We start from the raw sequence: 12,767 nt of genomic DNA on the forward strand, positions 1-12,767 counted from the left end.
CATTGGCTCACGGAGAACATCAAAGCGGCCGCGAAAGTGATTGCGATCAAACATCAAAGCGGCCGCGGCCGCGAAAATGAAAGTGATCGTGATCAAGCGCGGCGCGCGCGCCCGCGAACATGCACTGTAGCTCTAGGCTGGCCATGGTAGCACTTTTTTGAGCCCTCAAAAAAGTCTCGCCAGACCAGCGAATGCGCTGGGTCAGGCGAGACCTAAAAAAACCACTAGTTTTATGGCCAAATTAGTTGACAGACTCCTCAGTAGTGCAATTATTTTTAACAACTTTTTTTTAAGTTCAGGAACAGTGTCTGCTATTTATGGAAGCCTCAGTAGCTGAATCACAGACGCAAAATATAAAAAGGCAAAGCAAAGTTGCTGATTAAGCCATGATCTATTTTTTAAAGTAAAACACTTCAAAAAACACAACAAAGGTCTTAACTCACCAACTCAATCAATTAATCAATCAAAATACTTTATTCGGCTTTTGAATAAAAACCGTGAAAGTCCAAGTTACATTATAGCGTTGAAGGATCCCATCCATAAATATCATTTATCAATGGTAACAATTCATTATAAAAGTACAAGAACAAAAGGCGTAAAACATATCCACATTATATATATATATATATATATATTCACAGAAAAAACCATAGGTTTCACACACGTTATAGTTAGGAATTAGCATTTAAAAAACCTTAGAAATTCAGTGAAAAAACCATAGGTTTCACACATGTTATAGTTAGCTGGACATTTTACTCGTAAAAAACCAATGAAATTCCCCCGTTATAGTTAGTTCAGCTAACTATAACTCGCGCGCCCGCAATGCACTGCTGATGACGTCACATATTACATCACTCATGACATGGTCAGTGACATCACTCATGACATCACTGATGACATCTCAAATGACATCAATGATGACATCACTGATGACATCATCCTTGTGATAGAGTGGCAGACCTCCTCTTCCCCTAATATAACCTTTGATACACACATTCAAAAATAGAGACTAAAATTTACAAAACAATGGACATACCAATAACAGTTACAACAACCTCTTCAGTAATTCTAAGATCCACATACACATCCACTCATTCACCAACAGTCCAATACAGTCACTCATACATGTACTCACTTATCATATGTACTCATACACCTATACATCCTGTTACACAACGTCACTCATCCATAGAGCTACTCACACACATAGTCACTCATGCTAATAAAGAATCAAACATACATTTACTTGCATATACAGTTATACACACACCACCACACTTACTTCTACGGAAACTTACACATACTTGGTCTTTTAAACAATCACTTATAGAAATACATACTTATTCATACAGGAACTCTTTCAATCTCTCACTCTCACATATACTCACATATATAAACCAATAGTCACATATACTAGTTTTAAACATATGTAGTTACTCATAAAGACACTATTGAGACAGTCATTCACTCAGTAACACACCCATACACACACTCATCCACCCATGCAGTCCTGCACACATGCTCTGTTCAACACATACAAACAGTGAGTCACTCATTCATGCACCTATGCACTACGTCATACCCCCCACCGAACCATGCAGACACTCATACTGATACTCAAAAAACCAACTAATAACCTATATAGACACCCATGTAGCTACTCACCAACCCATGCAGCCACTTATACACAAAGTGAGAGACTGATACAGATATTTACGTATTTAAACATTACTCACTAAGCCATGTATTCACTATGATACACTTAATCAGTCAGTTACACAATCAATTTTTCAAAAACAAATCATCCATTTAGACACTTATATACCCATTTATTCTTCCATCGACCTTGAGATATACATATATAAAACATATTTAATTTTCAGAAAAACACACATTCACTGGATGATGTCATCAGTGATGTCATTTGAGATGTCATCAGTGATGTCATGAGTGATGTCACTGACCATGTCATGAGTGATGTAATATGTGACGTCATCAGCAGTGCATTGCGGGCGCGCGAGTTATAGTTAGCTGAACTAACTATAACGGGGGAATTTCATTGGTTTTTTACGAGTAAAATGTCCAGCTAACTATAACATGTGTGAAACCTATGGTTTTTTCACTGAATTTCTAAGGTTTTTTAAATGCTAATTCCTAACTATAACGTGTGTGAAACCTATGGTTTTTTCTGTGAATATATATCTATATATATATATATATATATATATATATTCAGTGAAAAAACCATAGGTTTCACACACGTTATAGTTAGGAATTAGCATTTAAAAAACCTTAGAAATTCAGTGAAAAAACCATAGGTTTCACACATGTTATAGTTAGCTGGACATTTTACTCGTAAAAAACCAATGAAATTCCCCCGTTATAGTTAGTTCAGCTAACTATAACTCGCGTGCCCGCAATGAACTGCTGATGACGTCACATATTACATCACTCATGACATGGTCAGTGACATCACTCATGACATCACTGATGACATCTCAAATGACATCACTGATGACCTCACTGATGACATCATCCAGTGAATGTGTGTTTTTCTGAAAATTAAATATGTTTTATATATGTATATCTCAAGGTTGATGGAAGAATAAATGGGTATATTACTGTCTAAATGGATGATTTCTTTTTGAAAAATTGATTATGTAACTGACTGATTAAGTGTATCATAGTGAATACATGGCTTAGTGAGTAATGTTTAAATATATAAATATCTGTATCATTTTTTCACTTTGTGTATAAGTGGCTGCATGGGTTGGTGAGTAGCTACATGGGTGTCTATATAGGTTATTAGTTGGTTTTTTGAGTATTAGTCTGAGTGTCTGCATGGTTCGGTGGGGGGTATGACGTAGTGCATAGGTGCATGAATGAGTGACTCACTGTTTGTATGTGTTGAACAGAGCATGTGTGCAGGACTGCATGGGTGGATGAGTGTGTGTATGGGTGTGTTAGTGAGTGAATGACTGTCTCAATAGTGTCTTTATGAGTAACTACATATGTTTAAAACTAGTATATGTGACTATTGGTTTATATATGTGAGTATATGTGAGAGTGAGAGATTGAAAGAGTTCCTGTATGAATAAGTATGTATTTCCATAAGTGATTGTTTAAAAGACTAAGTATGTGTAAGTTTCCGTAGAAGTAAGTGTGGTGGTGTGTGTATAACTGTATATGCAAGTAAATGTATGTTTGATTCTTTATTAGCATGAGTGACTATGTGTGTGAGTAGCTCTATGGATGAGTGGCATTGTGTTACAGGATGTATAGGTGTATGAGTACATATGATAAGTGAGTACATGTATGAGTGACTGTATTGGACTGTTGGTGAATGAGTGGATGTGTATGTGGATCTTAGAATTACTGAAGAGGTTGTTGTAACTGTTATTGGTATGTCCATTGTTTTGTAAATTTTAGTCTCTATTTTTGAATGTGTGTATCAAAGGTTTTATTAGGGGAAGAGGAGGTCTGCCACTCTATCACAAGGATGATGTCATCAGTGAGGTCATCAGTGATGTCATGAGTGATGTCACTGACCATGTCATGAGTGATGTAATATGTGACGTCATCAGCAGTTCATTGCGGGCGCGCGAGTTATAGTTAGCTGAACTAACTATAACGGGGGAATTTCATTGGTTTTTTACGAGTAAAATGTCCAGCTAACTATAACATGTGTGAAACCTATGGTTTTTTCACTGAATTTCTAAGGTTTTTTAAATGCTAATTCCTAACTATAACGTGTGTGAAACCTATGGTTTTTTCACTGAATTTCTAAGGTTTTTTAAATGCTAATTCCTAACTATAACGTGTGTGAAACCCATGGTTTTTTCAGTGAATTTGCAAGGTTTTTTAAATGCTAATTCCTAACTATAACGTGTGTGAAACCCATGGTTTTTTCAGTGAATTTGCAAGGTTTTTTAAATGCTAATTTTTTTTTTTCTTCTATTTTTTCTAACATATTTTTATTTTAATTTTCTTACCTTTTATAAAGACTATGATTCAATTTTTAAAATTCTTAAATATGTTTTTTTTAATATATTTTTTAAAATAAACATGTAAAATTTATTTGCAGTACTTTTTTTCTATTTTTTTTTTATTTTTTTAGTACGCGTACCGTAAGCTCACGGTAAGCGTACGGTTTACGCAACGTCCGTAATTTTCCTACGCTGCTTGCGTATAGTTACGCAATTTGCGTAGCCGCGCGTACTCCGCGTGGGACGCGTACGCGTGTACGCTACACGCGCACGTTACGCGGAAGTGCCGGGAGTGACTGTTATGCGCATGCGCGCAAGCGCGTGTCTTTTTTACGCGCATGCGCACTTTTGCCGTAAGCGTACCGTAAGCGTACCGTAAGCGTACGGTAGGTCATGTGATCATGAAACACAACTTTTGATTGGTTGAAACTACTTTCAGTTCTAGAACTCTCCTACACCACACCCATTCCCCTCATTTCTGCTTGTGATCCCTTGGGAGAAGGAGCTGGTTTGTCTTTGGGATACGATGGCAGAACAGCAGAGCTCTTCTGAGAGTGAGGCTAGCACTAGCAGCACTGTCTTGAGGCAGAGATCGAGGAAACAAAAGCCCTCTTATGTATGGGATTATTTTACTTTTCCTGAAGGCCAGCAAAAGGTAAATGCACCCTTAGTGACTTGTAAGCTGTGTAAGCGTGTACTTTCTAGAGGTAATCCTAACAGGAAGTATTCCTTTGGGAATCACACCATGAAGAGACACCTCCAGGATGTACACAGAAGGACACATGGTCATCTTTTTGGAGGTAACTCTTCAGAAAGACAAGCCAGTACATCCACAGCAGCTCAGCCTGAACCATCATCTGCAGGGCTGACTCCTTCTTCTGCAGGTCAGGTGAGCCCTTCATCTGTGGGGGGAGAATCTCCTTTTGCTGGCCCTCTGGAAATCAACCCTCGATTTCGGAAGGTTGATATTCGATGCACATTTTGTCAAGATCTAATTTGCTATAGGGAGACCAGTGTTTCCCTAGTGAACAACAAAATAGATCAACACATTTGTCGCTTTGAATAATTTTCCCATGCTTCCTTTCCTCTGTCCCTGCATGAACACAACGGTTCTTTTAAGAGCCAACCTTATCTTTCATCTTTTTTTTACATATGTTTTTAAAAACTTTTTTTTATTTTTTTTTACCGTACGCGTACGGTGCGCGTACTTTTTTTTTTTTTTTTTTTAAAAACACTAAAAATCAATAAACACATTACAAGGTCCTTGAGAGACTACAATTATTATTATTGACTTACCATACTCACTGAAAAAATATTTATTCATTTGTTTTTTTTAAAAATAGTTTTAAAAATGTTTGTAGTTTTCGAAAATTTTCTATATCTATCTGGAAAAAAAGAAAAAAGTATTAATATTTTTAAAACATTTTATAATACAGTACACATATTTACATTTTTTTCCATAAAATATTTTTGCCTTATTTTTGCTGTTTTCAGAATATATTGCATTTCACTATAAATTGTGAAAGCAATTGCATTCATCATTTTACAGCGGGCAAAAAAAAAATAACAATCACAAAGATTGTATTAAAAAAGCCCTGATTCTTTTTTTACTTAAACTTAACATTATAGAAATGCATAATATTCTAAAAAAATATCATCTAATACCAATACTTATTTCTTTAAAATACCGTCTGATATGTTTGTTTCAGAAGTATAATCACAATATTATATCTCAAATAACTCCAAAATACATCTGATTTCATTTCCTTTAGACCAAATAGTAATTTTAAAATTCTTTTTTGATTAAATTTCCAATGGTAATCCAATAAAATTCAAAAGTTTTATTTGTACAGATCTCACCGATTCTCTGTAACAATTCCTTTATTGTATTTAAATATATTACTACATTTCTTTTCACAATAGTCACAAAACGAAATTTCTATGCCAATTTGAATGCACACTAACTGCTCTTTTTTTTGGGCAAGTGAAAATCACTTTTACAAACTGTCACATTATGAAACCACTTTTCAGATTTTTTAAAAAGCCCATGTCCAGACTGCTACACTACAGCAAGGGCAACCAGCCTTAGTGATGCTGAATCTATTTGCATTACAGACTGAAACCTGAAAACCCCACTCGCTTGTAAATACTGTGCATGACTATACATGGCAAGCACATGGGTGTGTGCTAAGACTCTGCTTCTTCCCCCAAAAATTTGCTCCCCCTTTCCATCTAATGCAACTGTGAAATCACCAGAGCAAGACGCAATAAATCTCTGCCTATAATTCCTCTCTGCACACAGAGTCATGTTTTCACATTAGTCCCAAAACGAAATTTCTTTGCCAATTTGAAAGCACACTTACTGCTCTTTTTTTTCGGGGCAAGTGAAAATCACTTTTCCAGACTGACACATTATGAAACCACCATGTGTAACTACAACAAAAACAATTTCCATTTCTATTATTCATTTCTTAAGTTACCACATACATCCCCTCTCAAACTGTAAACTCACCTTTAAAATTAGTTAGTTGTGAAAGAAATGTGACACTCAAACAGCAGATTATCAGAGCCAGGATCTCTGTTGTGTTCACCTCTCTCCTCTCAGCAGAACCAGATAATGGCAAACTTTCCCTCTATTTTTCCACACATATACTTGTAAGTTTCAAATCTCAGTGCTTCCCCCTTTTTTTCAAATGTAACCACACATTTCTATTGGTTGAAAACCAACCCTTTTCCAAAAGTACCCTTCCCCCAACTTGACTTCTGCCTAGTACCCTTCCCCCAACTTGACTTCTGCCTGCTACCATAGCAACAGCTCATGGAACACTGCTGTGTTGAGTTAGGTCAGAAGTTCGCCAAACAATGTTTCAATTCCACAGAGCAAGAGTGCTTGACTTTTCAAACCTAACAGCAAATCCATAGTACTGTTCTTTGGTTACACATTTTTTTTTACCAATATAAAACATGCTTCTATTAATTTACACATACAGCCTAGTTTTTATTCTAGAATGGTATGAAACAGCCAATCAGTTCTTTTTGTTTTGAAAAAAATATGTATGCCTCCATTTCCAAACTGTCTTTCTTTTCATATTGCCATTCTACTGAAAGACACCTCCTGAGTGCATCCAGTTCTCCTTTGAAGATGTTCACAGTGTGGATTGTAGGGCACAGCTATGTCTTCTGGAGTGAAAAGTTTGCAGAGAAAACCGGTATGGTGAGAGACCTTGCTTTGCCAAATGTAGACATTAAATGGATTGGTCAGAGAGGGTTAAAGTGGCACCAATTGATGCCATTGGTGAAATCCTTCATTCAAATCCAACACCCTGACCTCATAATAGTGCACTGTGGTGGCAATGACCTAGGCACTTTGACTGGGGTAGGTCTGGAAATGCTTATGAAGGACACCTTTGCACAACTGTTTACACTTTTCCCTAAAACTGCCTTTGTGTTTTCCAACATATGCCAAAGGCAAAAATGGAACTGGTCCAATCATTTCTGTCCACAGATTGACAAAGCAAGAAAGCACGTCAACAAATCTGTTTCTGCTTTCCTCCGTGACTATGGTATGGGTGCCATTTACCACAACAACTTGCGTTATGACATGCAAGACATTTATAGAGGAGATGGTGTGCACTTCAATGATGAAGGGAACAGAGTCTTCCTCTTGAACCTTAGACTCTGCATCGGTACTTACTTGTAGGTACCACTAAAAAAATGACTTCATAAACACAACAGCTCTTTTTAGAGCTCCCTAATTTCTAAACTCTTAAATCTGCTTTTCATTTATTTTTTTTTATTTTTTTACCGTACGCTTACCGTAAGCTTACCGTACGCGTACCCCGTGATTTTTTTTAAAATCAATAAATGTTTTTTTTGTACTTTTCTGTCCTTCTTTGACCCCCTTACAAATGTTAGGGGGTCTGTAACTCTCCTCATTGCCCCCTTTCCTTGTTTTCACTCTTTTTTTTCAGAGTGAAATACACAAAATGGCGGCCGCCGCTTCCTGGTTTCGACCGATTCGAATGTTTACTAAGATCTAAGAGCCAATCAGAATCGCGCTCGCGCACGCCACCGTACGCTTACCGTAAGCGTACGGTAAGCGTACCGTAAGCGGGCTCAGATATATATATTGATTTAAAGGCTATTTTCTCAGAATCTACTGAACACATTTACACCAAACCTACAAAAGGCACTTCCTTGACCTAGGGACTACCTCTCTGCCAAATTTTGAGTAATTCTGTTCAGCCGTTCGGGCTGTAGCTCGTTCTAAAGGTCCTATGGAAAAATGCATGGGAAAAACGCGTTTTGGGACCCCCCTTTTATCGTAGCCCCCGCTTGACGGATCCCCCCGAGACTTTCAGGGTAGGAGCGGAGCGTAGCGCCCCACCTATTTTGAGAAATTCGCGAGGATTCGTCGACCGGAGCCAAAGTTATTCAAAATAGAATGTTGAGGTTTTCCTATGGAAACGTGGTCCTAACTATAACTACCTACTGGCGACCGCCAGTAGGTAATATATATATATATATATATATATATATATATATATATATATATATATATATATATAAAAAGCTTGAATGGTCACACTTTCAGGGCTGTTATAAATGAAATTTATTCACAGCTAGATCTAAGCCTTACTAGATCTAAGCCTAACTGCAACCTTTAAAAAACTAAGAGCATGCCATAAGGTGGACCCTGAAAGCATGGCTAAAAAGGTAAGAGCAGAGCACACTTGCGTAAAATCTGCTTGTTTTAAGACAGGGGTTACAAACATTTTCCTCGGCACCTCATAATAACTACAGAACATTAAAAAATGAGTCATATCCTCAGGGGATTTGCCATCACACCCACATGGCAACAAGGTCTCACCTTTTCTACTCCCCTTGGGTTGGCAAGGAGATGATGAAATAAATTAAAACGGAATCTTTTTAATAAAAAACGGTCATGCGTTTTGGGGAGCCCTAGGAGATACGGTTCTGTTGTAGATCTTAAGAATAATATATTTACGTCCACTGAGCTTCATTAGCTCACACTCTTCCCTATTCACCAGCCGCTGTCTAAAGAAAGTGTCCTTGGCCCACAGAAGATCTTTTCTTCCTATTGAGTTCAGATTTCTATAGGGATCCGCCCTACCAAGGGTCCTATATTCATCCCTGATGTATTTTAACCAACAGCTGCATTCCTGCTGCATTCGTGAAATTCAAAGCACTTCTCTGAGGACTGTCACCATTCCATCTTACCCTGCTTCGCCTCGTCTCTCCTCTTCTTGTGTGCAAACTTCTCTAGCTACACAGGTAACTCCGATTCAGCTGAGTGAGAGAAATGGGAGAGGCCAAGAGCCAGAAGAAAGACAAAGCGGTAATGAGAACGGTACAAATGGAAAGGTGAGATAAAGGGAAAGGAAGGTAGAGATAGACATAAGATAGAGAGATTGACGTAGGCAATGACATATGTTAAAGGGAGAAAGGTGAGGTAGCTAGAAAGAAAAATAGAGAGTGGTAGAAATGGGAAGAGATAGCTAGAGAAATAGATAAAGAGAAATTGGTAAGGTTTTGGAGTGAGCTAGAGAGAGAGAAAGAGATGGAGATTAAGAGAAGAATATGTTCAGAAAGAGGAGTGGTATGCCGAGGGGAAAGGCAGAGGGGGAGAAGTAAGGTAGGAGAAAAGTTAATTGTAGAGACCTAGGGTCAGAGAAAGGTAGAGGGGGACATGTAGTGCGGTGATAGAGGTCTGCAGAGATGCAAGGTAAAAACAACTATGAGGTAGAGAGAGGCAACATGAAAAGAGGTATAGAAAGACAAGTCAAGTAAAGAGTAACGAGGCAGAGAGAAAGTAGAAAAGTTCAAGAGGGTAAGTGTAAAGAGAAGAAAGGTAGAGAGACAGAAGCAAGGTAGATAAATAAAACTAAGGCTTATATTGAGGAGAGAGTGTGAGACTGAGAAAAAGTACTGAGGTAGCGACTAGCAGGAAAGGCAAGGTTTGAGTCAGATGGATCAAGAGAAAGTTGAGTTGAAATAGAGAAAGAACTATAGAGAGAGATGAAAAGGAGAGAGAGAAAGTAGAGAAAAAGAGGTAGAGAAATAGTGGTAGTGAGAACCGAAGTAGATTGAGGAGAGATTGGAGTGCCAAGATAGAAACCGTAGACTAAGGTGCAGAGGTAGGCATGAGAGGGAGAGACTGGGTGAAGAAGTTGAGCTATAGGCCAAATGTATCATGCATTTTTGCTGTCGGCCAGACGGGCCATTTGTGAATGCAAAAATGCATTTTGGAATGTAGGAATTCCAGTTTGCAATTCGTAACATGTTACTGAAACACAATATGGAATTGCAAAGGCCTACTGATTTGGTATTAGGAAGGAGGTTGCTCAGGATGTCCTTTCCTTTTACCGAATTGCAGCGGTATGTAGGAATGTTTTGTGACCGGAATTCAGTTGAAAAACATTCGCATTTTACCTCCTACTTCAAGTAAGTGGTAACCCATTAGTAAATGGGAAGGGGTCCCCTATGTGAATGGTAGTGAAAACTTTTTTTCAGAGCAGGCAGTGGTCCATGGGACCACTGCCTGCTCGGAAAAAAAGAATACTTTTCATTGTTCCGTTTTTCAAATGCATCTCGTTTTCCTTTAAGGAAAACAGGCTGCATTTAAAAACAAGCATTGGCATAGCCAATAGGTCTCGCTTTCGGGGCCTTATAAGTATTTAGTTATGCAGCACAATACCCTTGGTGCAACAATATCAACTGTTGCATGGCTAAACACTTATAAGGTCCCAAAGGCGAGACTTATTGGCTATGCCAATGCTTGTTTTTTTTTTTAAATTTCTGCAGTGCTGCACAGCAGCTCTGCTGCTGTACAACATAGATTCAGTATATTATGAAGGTGGTCGTGGTAGTATTATTCGTATGGCGCTTATGCTAGACAGAAAGCATTCACCGCTTACAAATTGATAATGATTCAAACAAAAGGGGAATTTAATTCCATCAAGTATATAGGCATTAAATGCAATATAACATCAAAGCATTAATGATTGGCATTAAAGTTGCTCCATATAAAGGTAGTACATTCGGTATTTAAAGTGCTCTTGTCGTGAAAGAGAGGAAGGGTAAGGTCAATGGTAGTGAATAGGTGAGTGAGGGACAGGGTAAAGGTATAGTGACATATATATATTTGTAGTCGCAAGGAACTGAACCTTTCCGGCCTAGTATTGGTCAGTCGTTCCCATGTTTACACATAGCTCAAAAATTATAATTTATTACAATTATTCTGTTCTTTGAGCTTGTAGAGAAATGGTGAATAGTCTACGTTTCGACACCTATTCTAAGATGGTGATTTGCTTCTCATGGTGGGGTCTTCATCAGGATCAGGCTAGGAAGAGCACTGGTGTGGGGAAGGACGGTGAAAGTTCATTCCCTCGTGGGCTGTGGATTGGCTCCAATGTTTTTGACAGAGACGACTAGCGGGGTATTGATTCTCCCACTGTATCAAATTAATCGGTATCGGGATCTCTTAGAAATGGATAAGCAAAACAGTACAAAAACCAACAGCTCTTGCTTAGACAAGGCCTGTAGGCTTGGCTAATGCTTGTTTTCACTGAGTGGGGACCTGGTTAGCATTAGACGAGGAGTGTCCCAACGTAAGCCCAAGTGGGCCAGCGATTGAGAATATTCACATAAGATCCATTCACATACAATAAATCGAACTGTTTCAATATAAATCACCATTATCCTCAAAAGGTGTCATGGATCCAGCCTCTCTGGACCATTGTTGGACACTTGTTTCAGATAGGCGGTGGTGATGCATGGCTGCCCATGGGACACATTCTTCTGTCTATAGAAGACAGATAAGATTGTTATCATCACCCAGGCCTTCAGTTTGCAATGATTTGGCCTCTGGTGCGCATCACTCTCCATTAATCATTTGGAAGCTTTTTTCCTTTGTGGGAGGAAAAGGAGTCCTTGATGCGCCTGTCCCATATGTTACACAGTCTGCGACAATCTGCAAGTGCTGTGAAACGCTGACACTGAAGCGCTCCGCAATAAATCAAACCTCTTTAGAGCGTCTCCGCATGCCAGCAATCATAGCGTCCCTTTAATAAATGCACAGCAGTCTGTCTCCACGTGCAGGCAATCACAGAATCGCTATGATGAATGCACCCCAACTCCGCAGTACTGTGCCCTATTGTCCCCATTGCAGACAAAGTGGGTAAACTGAACCATGGTCTTGTTTTGGCAAGCAAAGTTCCAAAATACTGCTTATACGAAGAACTTTACAAATGACATATATGATGTTATTTGGAAGGAACAACAGAATCAACGAGCTTGAGGTGAATATTACTTTGACATGCAAATGCGCTATTTTGCGCACGTGGAAAAAAGCGTTCCGAGGGGCAGCGCTTTTTTCCAGTTTTATACTGCGCAAAGGCAACCCAATTGTATTGTAGCGCTTTACGTTTGCACCGTTTACACTAAACAAGTTCATCTTAATTGTTTAGGCAAGGTAGATAATATAATTTGCCCAGACTCACAGGTTGTTTAGCTAATGCTGTGCTCCCTAGTTGGCATCTCTGGCTATAACGCCATCCTCCTCTCTCCTGGGAATGTTACGGAGAAGAGAGGTGCTGCTGCATTGTGTCGCCCATGTGCGGTTTGGAATCGGGCGCAGGAGCGCATAGTGGTTGCGCAAAACAGTGGCAGTGAGGGGCAAGATATAAGGAGTGGGGGCAAGGCTCGGACCTCCCGACGCTGGATCAGGGGAGTAAAGTATGGGTCTTGGAGTGGCTCAAC

General features: G+C 38.9%; 1 protein-coding gene across 8 annotated transcripts in view; it reads left to right on the forward strand.

Annotated features, from left to right (window-relative positions):
• Positions 1-12,767, forward strand: part of LOC146861679 (zinc finger protein 10-like) — a 495,345-nt gene that overhangs the window by 156,690 nt on the left and 325,888 nt on the right. The gene's annotated exons all lie outside the window — the stretch shown is intronic.

The sequence above is a fragment of the Triturus cristatus genome, chromosome 3_1, assembly GCF_964204655.1.
Source record: "Triturus cristatus chromosome 3_1, aTriCri1.1, whole genome shotgun sequence".
Taxonomy (NCBI): Eukaryota; Metazoa; Chordata; class Amphibia; order Caudata; family Salamandridae; genus Triturus; species Triturus cristatus.